General features: G+C 46.8%; 1 pseudogene; it reads right to left on the bottom strand.

The window, feature by feature from the left end:
- Window positions 1–414: 414 nt before the first annotated feature.
- On the bottom strand, window positions 415–2,459 carry LOC121833489 (annotated as a pseudogene).
- Window positions 2,460–11,604: the final 9,145 nt, after the last annotated feature.

The raw sequence follows: 11,604 nt of genomic DNA, 5'->3' as shown, positions 1-11,604 counted from the left end.
GCACAGAAGCAGACGGCGTTCGACGTATGTACGATGCTAGGCCTTACTCCCGCATCGAAATTTTCGATGGCAATGCTATCGCTGGATTCTCACGCTGTCGCGCAGAACCTATTGCGAATAAAAGTGGACGCGGTTACGACTTAGCGACGTATGCTCGGGTAAGTGAAAAACCGCGTTAAAAACAGAATAATTGCTGCAAGATACTCGAGTCGTAGAAAATCTGCCCGGCAGCCATGTTGAAAATATTCATTTGCCAGAACAAGATTGGTTCGAGCAGGTCGTGACGTCACGGAAACAACGGGACGTGATTGGTGGCGGAGGAATACAAGATTCCCTTTGAGGGGCTTTTGCCGCTACCTTCTTGACTTGTAACCGACTATAAGAACACTATTTTCACAAACTAAAAAAAATGTATTACCGCGCAGTGACCGCATATGAGGTGGTCATTCCTGGTGACCACCATGCTGAATGGGGTGGCACTAATTTTTTATGGAAGTCAGAAAAACAGTTTTTTTCTTTCCTCAGGCAGAGTGGAACATCACACGTTTCGCACATCCACGTTGTTCTGGACGGCTTCGTTTTGGTGCTGCACCTTGCACACCTGCGGGGTGTACATCTTTTTGGTTGGTGCTTGCTCTCAGTCAGGCGGACGTTCGTGTCAACGCGGGGCTTTGACTTTTTCAGTTGCACAGCTGCATCGGTAGAGGACCTCCTCTTGGCTTTGGAGGCTACTTGTGCTTCAGCAGTCAATGATGAGATCACACTGCGGCGAAAATCCTTCATTGTCATCCGCTCAGCTTCTTCAATCTCCCTGAAGATTATGTATGCGTTCACCACGCAGCAGTCCAGGAAGTGAAAAAATATCCTGTGCCACCATTTTTTTTATTTCCGATCGATTTCGTACTGCCCTTTCATTTGGTCAAACTTGTCTACAAAGTTCATGTTTTTGTTATAGTCATGGAGAGCAGCAGGGCATGGTACCTTGGTGATGGTCCCATCCTTGTTTTTCCGGTCGACTTCAGCCCCCTGCGTGGGGTCGTGGAAGTTCGACAAAAGGTGGACAGTTCTCTTGTCCTTCCACTTCATGCAACAAACACTCTCATCACTGACTGACCAATCAGTGTTCCCTCTTTCCATTTCTTTGTCGGCTTGCAACTTGGGCAGATGCTTCCGGTTGTGGTTCACTGTTCCGCACGCATATATTCCCTGTTTTCTCAAGTCCTTCAGGAGACCATAGCTCGTAAAATAATTATCAAAGAACACACGGTGATGCCTCCCAGATATGTCTTGACACAATTTCTTGACAACCTGTGCACCCAACTCTTTTTGCACTCCGCTTTCGGACCTTCCAGAGTAGATTTCAAACTTCAGGTTGTAGCCGGTGCTGGCGCACAACATCCATACCTTGTATCCACGTTTCACGGGCTTTTTCGGCATGTACTGCTTCAGGGAACTCCTGCCTTTGAATTTGATCATTGACTCGTCAATTGCGAGGTACTCCTTTGGTAGGTAGTTTGTTGCAAAGCTTCGTGAAAGTTCCGATAAAAGTGGCCTCACTTTATAAAGCCGGTCGAAATCAGGGTGGGCTCTTGGTGGCTGTAGCACATTGTCATTTAGATGCAGATGAGACAGCAGCCAACCAAATCTGTTCACTGTCATGATCTTCGATATCAATGGGTCATGCAGGTACGGCGCGCTGGACCAATAATCCCGGTAGCTTGGACTCCGTTTTATACCCATCAGGAGGTTCAGACCCAAGAAAGATCGCATCTCTTGCTCTGTCGTAGGAGTGTATGGTTTTCCAGCCTGCTGGGCATACAGGTTCGTCTGAAAAACCACTTCTTTCGTCAAGGAAGGGGTCCATAAAAGACTGAAAATAGAAAATGGATCTTTTTCTTCTAAATCGAGGATATGGCTTTGAAGCCGAGTGTCAGCCAGGAATTCTAGTGGTGGGTGCACCCTATAGCTCGGACTCCACAAAGGAACCTTTGCTGCGGCAACGGGAGTATCATCGTCTGTTTCCGAGTCGGTGGAATCACTAATCACGTGGCAATTCCTTGACGATGTGGGGGAGGTGTCCCGAGCGCTTCCATTAGGCGGGCGAGGTGGTTCCCAATCGCTGTCGCTGTCACTCGTGTTGTCCCCGCCAATAAGGCTGTCAGTGTCTGTGGGGATTTCTTCGCAACCATCTGAAACGGACGTTCACGTTCCTTGAACAGGATCCCCTTATCACACATCAAAATGCGAATGCCACCTTCATTGATGCATGGTGGTTACTGGTGGTAACCACCACATTGAAACGGGCAGCATCGCGTTTTTATAAAACGAAGCAGTTACTTCTTTGAACCATGTGCACGTTACACTTATTCACTGTCTCACCCAGAAAAAAGGAAGAGGTAGAGCAAATTCTTACCGCTATGCTTGTAGAAAGCTTTCGGATGAGAGGTCGGAGGCACCATGGCACGTGTTGCACGAAACGGAAGTTTTATTTCTGAATGGAAGATAGCGCGGGGGACGCTAGCGCCATCTAGAGTTATGAGGAGGAAGCTCGAACAAGAGCGCCGTTGGTGGTTATTGAGCTAGACCACCGTGCTGCAAGGGGAAAAAATGTTGAAGAGGTGGTCACTGGGGATAACCACCATGCCTGAAAGAGTTAAACGATGGCTCACAAACCTTGATTCGAGGATGCAGTTATTCAAGCGTTCTGGACCTAACAATTTGCTCACAAGATTCTTTTTCTGATATGGTATGGCACATAGACGTTGAAACGCACGGGAGTGACCACCTTCCCATTCTTATACAGAGCAAATTCTTTAAACCGGAAACAAAGAAAGATCAATATGACAAATTGGCGTAGCTTCCGGCGACTGCATACAATGAACTGCAAAAATATGGATACGTTAGAAGAGTTTACCTCGATTGTGAAGGCAAATTTAGATCGTGTAACTCGATCAATATTTGCCCCCGAAGGGTATGCGGGAATAGGTGCATCATATGAGAAACTTGGGGCGATACGTCGTAGAGCAGAAAGAAAATATCGAAGGTCGGGGATGATAGAGGAATATAGAAAAGCTCAGCACGTACACGACCTTATCCGCCGCAAGCTGAAACAGCTATCCAGGCATCGATGGCGACAACTTTGTGCCAAGATGGCAACTGTGAGAGATCTCACAGGGCAATGGAACATAGACAAAGCACTCCGTTCACTAGTAATACAGAGGTATCCTCTTCGCACAATGGCGTTATCAAGAGGAGTATCAGAATTGGTACTCGCAGAGAAATTTTGTGAATTACTGGTAAACTCTAGCAATGTAGCTCAGACTTTAAGGTACCGTGCATCGTGTGTAATAGCCCAGAATGCCATTGACTGCGATTTACATGGCTCCGATACACAAATGGATCGCCCCTTACTGCTTCGAGAAATGCAATGCGCCCTACAATCAACTCGCAAACGGAAATCACCCGGTCCCGACTTGATAACATGGGAAATACTGGCGAACCTCGGTCCGACTGCCACTAGCAACCTTCTCAAAATGTTTAACTCTATCTGGATTGGCGCAGCTGCGCCTGAACAGTTGAAGACAGCCAAAGTCACGGCTCTCCTGAAACCAGGAAAGACCCCGATGGAACTAGCTTCGTTCCGGCCAGTCAGCCTCACTAGCTGCGTTGGTAAACTGTTTGAAAAAATAATTAATCAACGCTTACAATGGTGGCTTCAAACTACCAAAGGCCTTCCGGATTCATTAGCCGGGTTTCGTTCAAAACTCTGCACAATGGACTGCATTCTAGACTTAGTCACTTCGGTGGAACACGAACGTAAGCTTGGAAAAATTACAGTTGCCGTATTTTTAGATATTAAGCGAGCATACGACACTGTTAGTCACGTACACGTTATACACAGTCTTCTGAAGCTCTGAGTTAGAGGCCGTGTTTTACGATGGATTCAAAACTTCCTTACAAATAGGACTATATTTATGCAGACAACAAATGGAGAGACAAGACGACACGTTCTCAAACACAGCGTTCCCCAGGGAAGTGTTCTCAATCCAACATTGTTTAATACGGTCATGGCTGAACTACCAAGTCGTCTTCCATCACCGATTAACGTCACAATATATGCAGATGATATTTGTATATGGATTTCAGATAGTTGTGTCGAAACATTGCGAAGACAACTTCAAGCTGGACTCAACATCATTGAGCAATATTTAAATGAACGAGGAATGGACATAGCCCCTACCAAATCAGTGGTGCTCCCTTTCACCAGGAAACAGCTTAAAGGACTTCAACTCTCAATGAAGGGACAGACCCTTGAACATGTAAAATGCCACCGATTCCTTGGTGTAATCATGGATCAATGTCTTACATGGGTCAAACATGTGGACATGTTGGTCGACAAAATAAAAAGAACAATAAACACCATTCGTCATTTTGCTGGGCAAAACTGGGGAGGCTCAACAAAGTCCCAGTTAATGTTGCACTTAGCTCTGGTACGACAAACAATTGCTTACTCAATCCCAGCACTATCTGGTTTATCAGCTACTCAAGAGAATAGACTACATTTCATGCTGGCTCGAAGTTTGCGAGTTTGTCTCGGCGTACCGCGTCCGACGTCGGGAACCCTTGTATCAGCAGAGGCCAAGCAATTACCAGTATCATTACGTGAACGGGAACTACTGCGCAATTTCCTGCGAATATTGACGCAGCACTGTAACCACCCGCTTGCTGACGCATTACTGACTCGAAGCGAATCCTGCACTAGCTATGCGCTTGCAACATCAACTTTTCATCTACCCGACTACACGGTGTGGGTGCAACAACCTAACAAACCACCCTGGATATACCAGACTCCAGAAATCAAAATAGATCTACCAGACTTCAAATAAAAAGCAACAACCCCCGCATTGGTTATTGCTCAAAGCGCCCTTACTTATATAGAGGAAGCATATCCTGATCATTCACATGTATACACCGATGGATCCACAAAGGAAAACGGATCAACAGCGGCATATATTATACCAACACTTCAAGTCCAAAACTCATACCGACTCTCCCACAGAACATCAACAACGGCAGAGCTACACGCTATCCTCTCTTCAGTAGAGCATATAGGAGAGACAAGCGGTTCAAACAAATGGCTCATATGTACAGAATCACAGGCAGCACTTAAAACTATCAATGCAATGAGCCCTCAATGCCCAAACTCATCACTCGTTTATAGAATTATAGAAGCTATCAATGATTGCCTAAATTCTGGACAAACAATAAAGTTACAATGAATTCCAGGCCATAGTGGCATCCAAGGAAATATGGAGGCGGACAAGCTTGCTACAAACGCACACACTTGTGACAGGGTCCAAATGATACCTTATGCAAATACCGACATAAAATCTATGATAGAGAATCACTCCAAAGAGATATCATGGGATATATGGTTTAATGATCGAGGTAGAAACTCTATATTATATCAAGTAGACCCAAATATCCTTTTTCCAGTTCAAAATGGCTTTCCAAGAAAGATCGAAACGTTAATACACCGCTTACGTTTGGGAGTAGCATACACGAATGAATTTTTGTACAAAATTAACCGAATAAATGACCCTAGCTGTGATTCTGGGCACAAGACAGAAACAATAGAACATATTTTTATCGATTGCCCTCGGTTCGACCAGAATCGATCACGACTGAAAGTACGACTGGACATCATTGACAACCGACCATTTTCTCTCAACAAGATACTAGGACCGTGGCCTAACCATAGATCAGAGAAACAAGCCTTTTCGGCAATCAGACAATTCCTGGAAGAGACTGATATTGTAAATAATTACTAAAGTGGGATGTATTGTATAATGCAATACATATGTATATCTGTTCAAGTGAAAGATATTGAATAACTTTACATGCTCGTAGAAAATTGTGGTGTGATAAGGATAATATGACATGTAAAAGACCGAACTTGTTTGACTGATCGTGTGACATTTCAAGTGGACTCAATGTAACCAAATAATTGACTGTTTTTTGTTTGCAGGAAAACCCTTGTGTGTGTGGGGGGGGGGGGGGAGGGGGGGAGAATGTATACGGGGTCATGTGGGATGTACTAATTTTTTTTTCTTACCAAGTAACTGAATGTGGAGTAGCCGGCCATGCCTTCACGGCAGCCAACATCTCCAATTCCCCCTTTTTTAGAGCGCAGCTCTTAGGGGCCCGTTTCCGGCTTGAGCGGCGTCGGCGTCGGCGTAACCGCGCGGTGCATCATGGGAAATGTCCCATAATGCACCGCGCGAGCCCCCCACCGGGGTCACGTGACTTCGTGGGGGGGCACGTGACCCCCCGAGGTCACGTGACCCCCCGAAGTCACGTGACTCCCCTGAGGTCACGTGACCCCCTCCTCGAGGTCACGTGACTCCCCTGAGGTCACGTGACCCCTCCTCGAGGTCACGTGACCCCCCGAGGTCACGTGACCCCCGCCGATGTCGCGTGACCCCCCGATGACGTCATCGACACTGATGACGTCACCGGCATCCACATCGTCATCATCACTGATGACGTCATCATCAGTGATGATGACGATGACGATGCGGATGCCGGTGACATCATCAGTGATGATGACGATGACGATGTGGATGCCGGTGACGTCATCAGTGATGATGACGATGACGATGTGGATGCCGGTGACGTCATCAGTGATGATGACGTCACCAATGATGATGACGTCATCAGTGACAATGGCGATGTGAATGCCGGTGACGTCATCAGTGATGATGACGATGAGGATGTGGATGCCGGTGACGTCATCAGTGATGATGACGATGACGATGTGGATGCCGGTGACGTCATCAGTGATGATGACGATGGCGATGCGGATGCCGGTGACGTTATCAGTGATGATGACGATGACAATGTGGATGCCGGTGACGTCATCAGTGATGATGACGATGACGATGTGGATGCCGGTGACGTTACCGACATCCGCATCGTCATCGTCATCATCACTGATGACGTCATCAGTGACGTCACTGATGTCGTCACCGGCATCCGCATCGTCATCGTCATCATCACTGATGACGTCAGCGACGTCACTGATGACGTCACCGACATTCGCATCGTCATTGTCATCATCACTGGTGAAGTCATCAGTGACGTCACTAATGACGTCATCGGTACCCGCATCGTCATCGTCACTGATGACATCATCAGTCACGTCAGTGATGACATCATCGGCATTGGGGGTCACGTGACCCCCTCCTGGTTAGTCTAACCCCCCCCCCCCAGCGCCCTTCCCTCCTCCTCCTCAAGAGCTGCGCTCTAATTCGGCGTTACAGGGAGTTGTAAGCGGCTTTCACTTTTTTTTTGTCATTTAATAAAGAAAAAAGAAAGAAAACAATGCCTGGACATTACCCTCAAAATTTGAAACTTGGGAGTTCAGTATTTGTTAAGTGAAAGACGTTTACAACACCCTTAACGCCGAATTAGAGCGCAGCTCTTCAGGAGGAGGAGGGAAGGGTGCTGAGGGGACGGTATACCCCTCCTCCAACACCTCCTAGAGAAGGAGGCCGTAGGGCTCTTCTCCTGACGTCGCAAAGAAAGGCCATCGGGGGCGCGCGTCGAAGCAAAGGCAACGCGCGTGGATCGACCGTCGTTACGCGCTTTTAGTCACGCGTGTGTTGCTAGCTAAAATGAAAGCTGCACATAGCAACGGGTCTAGAAAACATTTTATTACACGGGCAAAATATTACACCGCTAAATAATCGGTACGAAATGGCACGAGGCCCATGCGTATAAGACGTTTATAGAAAAATGTGATTGTTTTCACTTGAAAACATTGAGTGACACAATTATTTCTGTCGGAATGCATATTTTATACAGAAATGCTTCGACAAAATGGCGAGACACGCAGTGATTGGACACAGCAAAACAGATCAGTTAAACATCGGGGAGACGTAGTCAACGCGGACATGGCAAGGCGTGTCACTTACGATCATGTAAGCGACGTTATCGCGTGCAGTCACTGAATTCTTGCATTATACCCCGGCCACATGGCAAAATTAATGTAATTTCGATCGAATGACATTATGGGGTCGACAAATCAGCTTGCGAAGCTGGTGTAATCACACAAGACCGCGAGCTGATTAAATGCCATATCGTTGAATGAAAATATATTAACCATTCCGTGTGGCAGGGGTACTAAACTTACTACTTAGTCAACTAATTCACTTCTCCTTATGGGCTCGAGCTGCATTACAAGAAAATATAACTTATTTTGTAGACAATTATACTATTACCTTAACACAGTTCAGATTCTAGTGCAAACGCGGTAAAGGCAATAAAATAACATTATAAATAAACACATAACCACAAAAAACAAGTTTGTGTGATCAATAATCAAACAAACTTGGTTTTCACCTTCCAGTGAAAACTAGATTGCCACGCATATTCGCAAATGTCGACGCAACTGCACACAGATAAAGACACAGAACGAGATTCCATTCTATCACAAGATTTAAAAAAAAAATGATAGCAGCACTTTGCTTGCGTCCTACATGATTAAGAAAGCCCGTAAATAAGTTGTTTCTCACCTGTCAATCGCATCCATACGTCGTACAATATTCGTAACGAAAACATTTGAACACGAACTCCGAGAAGTCTCTGTCGTGAGAGGTCTATCGGTAATCGACCAGAGTCATCGTTAGATAGTTGTCACACATGTCACTCAAACCGTAGTACGAATCCACGTAAATGCCATAGTATCAAGTGAACACAAAAAAAAACTACCCAAGACTGCGGTGACCAGCGGCGTAGACTTTCCATTTTCCCCGGGGGGGGGGGGGGGGGGGGGGGGGGGGGGGGGGGGGACAGGCTGAGTTTCCATTTTCCCGGTGGGGGGGGGGGGGGGGGGGGCAGGCTGAGTTCTTCCAAGGGGAGGGGGGGGGGGGGTTGCTGCGCGCTACCTTTTCGCCAGAACTGGAGATTGAACCTAACGAAAGCACGCTAGGATTCCATTTCCCATGTATTTTGTCAATAAAGGCAACGTGGGCGTTATTTTGTTTACATGCTGCTACGAAGCTCGTTACATGGCACGTAAACAGCGTCTCGGTAAGGGATCATGGCCCGGGCCCGGGGGGGCTCTGCCAACCCCCCCCCCCCTCCCCCCCGGATTTCACCTAGGGGGGGCACGAGCCCCGAGGCCCCCCCATAGTCTTATGGCGGGGGGTGACGACAGAAATACGACGGGAAGAAGAAAACAAGCCGCAAAAGTACAACACACGAGAGCAGCGCTCTCTGCGGCGATGATTGGATTTTTTTTTTTCGGTTCCCATCCCTTCTGTAATTGTGTCAGCGTTCCTTTTCAGACAGTCAGCAGCTCACACACAACGTAATATTACCAGAATCGGAGCCCATATGAGGGATGATGTCACATCGGAGCCTTTTCATTCGAAAAATGTGGGGAGCTGCGGGACTGCATGTAGTCCTGCAGTTACGGGGATACTCATAAAAATTTGGTACCTTCAACCTTGGTAAGGCGTTGTATATTACGTTTATATTATATATATATATATATAATATATATATATATATATATATATATATAATAAATTGTACAAGACTGCTTTTAAAACATATAATAATATCGGGTAAACGCGCACGAACACCACCGCACTGCTCGACAAGAAACATTTTTTTCACGTCGATAGCAGATATTTTCTCACGTAGTTGTGCCATGGAAGTTCCTTCCTCCGATATTGTGACGTAACCACTCGGAGCCTTCTTCTCTAGGAGGTGTTGCCTCCTCCCTCCTCCTCACCCTCCCTGCTACTCCTCCTTCACCTTCTCCTTCTCCCCTCATCCTTCAACCTCTCCCCTCCTCCTCCTCCCCGCGCGTTGCATCATGGGAAATGTCCCATAATGCACCGCGCGGGACCCTCGTGTGACGTCACAAGTCCCGCGCGTCGCATTATGGAGCATTTCCCATAATGCACCGCGCGGTTACGCCGACGGCGACGCCGCTCAAGCCGGAAACGGGCGCCTAAAGAGCTGCGCTCTAAAACAATTTCCAAATTCCGAATTTGAAGTTCCCGTGCGATCCTCGCCAGTGCAGTGACGTTAAATATTGAGCCGTTCTGCGAGTCGAGTTTCTCTGACGCCTCCGAAGTGTCGTGTTCGCCGGCCATACAACCGGCTGCGAGCAGACGACGCTTGATTTTCGAGTTGGAAGTTCTTTTAGGGCCCTTTTAGCGATCTGCAAATTCTTTGAAACGGTGTGAGGTCGAAAAGAACACGCAGTGAACTTTTGTGAGGGGCCACGTCGTGCCGGTTCTCCGTGAAAGACTGCCCCGGCCGAATCACAGCCGAAACTACGATACAGACACCAAACCCAGTTGTTTTGACTGTTTGACAATTTCCTTTACAAAGTCTTAGAGGTCCTAGGGCCCTTAAAGCAAAACCACTTTGTCCGATTTCCTGACGCACCGATCATCCTGCGCAACATGCGTCGAGCGCCGGTATGTTTTCCGAGGGAGGATAAAAAGCCAGGAGGTGACATCACACCGGACTCAGATTTTCGGCATTTCAAAAATTTTACGAATGCCGTTTTAAAATGCTGTAGAAATGTAGCCTACAAAGCTTCTAAATTCCATGATATTTGACGTCACAAATAAAAGGAAGCGAGGTGAGGAGCGGGAGAGAAGGACCTCGAAAATAAAATAAAAAAATGTGCAAACGTTCTTTTTTTTTTTTTTTTTTTTTACGTGTTATGATTACAACTTGCATCGTTTTCGACAACAAAAAAGCACGACCTTTTAGGTGTCAGTACCCCTTCAAGAAGCAGTTCCTTTTGTTGTATTCGCCCACTCGAAGCCACTTCAAAATCCCACAAAGGCTTCTTTTTTTTTCCTCTACCGCTCGTGGGGACTAATGTGCGTATTTTCCCTTCCCACTCAACACGCCCGCCGCTGGTGCCCTGGCGGTCTCTCTAGCCCAGGTGTCTCGAACTCATTCGCGTCTGTGGGCCCGATAGCCCACCCCCGAAAGGCCGAAGGCCAAGGGGGGGGGGGGGGGGGTCACGTTGCAAAGCAGCCGACTGTACCAGAGACAACAGATTTTCTTGAGAAAGGATTACTTTGGGCTGCACTTGATATTATATCACGATTTAAAACACCACGTACAGGCAGTTTTCAATAAAACAGAACAAGCACACCGCCGTTGCCCTGTCGCAGAATTTATTAGACTCGACAAGCGTTGAAAACAACTCTTCATACAGAAGTTTTTGCTTTCCTGGCGATTTTTACAACAGCGTTTTAAAGGTACTGTCAGACAGTTAGAAGCCTGTGCTCATAGCTTTAACTTTAACAGTTGCTCGTGCTGAGCGAGACTTCATGAAGCCAAGATGCCTCCTTGAGCAAAGAGCTCGCTCTTGTAGCTTAGTTGTATAGGGTGTTTTCACTGACGTAATTTTGTCCACCATTTTGTTGTTGCGATCTGTGTGGCGTGTGCCAAACTCGAGCATTTCAAGGATTTGCATGCCTTCTCAAATGCGTAGAGCACCGCTGACATCATTTCAACCGGTTACGATGTAATCTTTCAATGTAGTAAATTTGTTTGAAAAAA

The sequence above is a fragment of the Ixodes scapularis genome, unplaced genomic scaffold (genome assembly GCF_016920785.2).
Source record: "Ixodes scapularis isolate PalLabHiFi unplaced genomic scaffold, ASM1692078v2 PGA_scaffold8__174_contigs__length_109621045, whole genome shotgun sequence".
NCBI classification, from domain to species: Eukaryota; Metazoa; Arthropoda; class Arachnida; order Ixodida; family Ixodidae; genus Ixodes; species Ixodes scapularis.
The sequence above is the reverse complement of the archived record's forward strand: the minus strand, read 5'-3'. Positions and strand labels throughout refer to the sequence as shown.